We start from the raw sequence: 609 nt of genomic DNA on the forward strand, positions 1-609 counted from the left end.
GAGAGGGGAGGAAACACCAGAGCAGGGGGAATGAGAGGAGGAACACCAGAGCAGGGGGAATGAGAGGGGGAATGAGAGGCTGAAGTAGCATACAAGATGCTAACGAGAGACTTCTGTAACGTCAACACAGTAAAAATGGACCTACTTAACCAAGTCGGTCCACTGCTAGCTTAGCTACAAGTTAGCATCAAACACATCAAAGGCTGTCAGGTGAATGGTGTTTTGAGCTAACATTAGCATCAAACAACCATAGATAGCTACAACGCTTCTGAAATGATTTCCATCTTCTGTTATTGTTTGTAATGAGAAAACTTTATTATTTCATAAATTTCACTAATTTCAGTATGACAGTCAACAACTGTTTACATCTGAACATCTCAAACCTGCACTCGGCTCACATCGGGCAGTGACACGCTGTTTGTACTTTGTGAAAAATAAAATTTGATCTTAAAAAAACATTAAAATTCAGTTTTGTTTCTTTGTAGATCGTTGACCATTTCCGTTCTTTAATGAAACCTCCAGAGTAAAATATCTGCATCGTGATTCTTGGATTTCTGGGATTTGGACACACACACACACACACACACACACACACACACACACACACAC

This window comes from Etheostoma cragini, unplaced genomic scaffold, assembly GCF_013103735.1.
Source record: "Etheostoma cragini isolate CJK2018 unplaced genomic scaffold, CSU_Ecrag_1.0 ScbMSFa_897, whole genome shotgun sequence".
In the NCBI taxonomy this organism is placed as follows: domain Eukaryota; kingdom Metazoa; phylum Chordata; class Actinopteri; order Perciformes; family Percidae; genus Etheostoma; species Etheostoma cragini.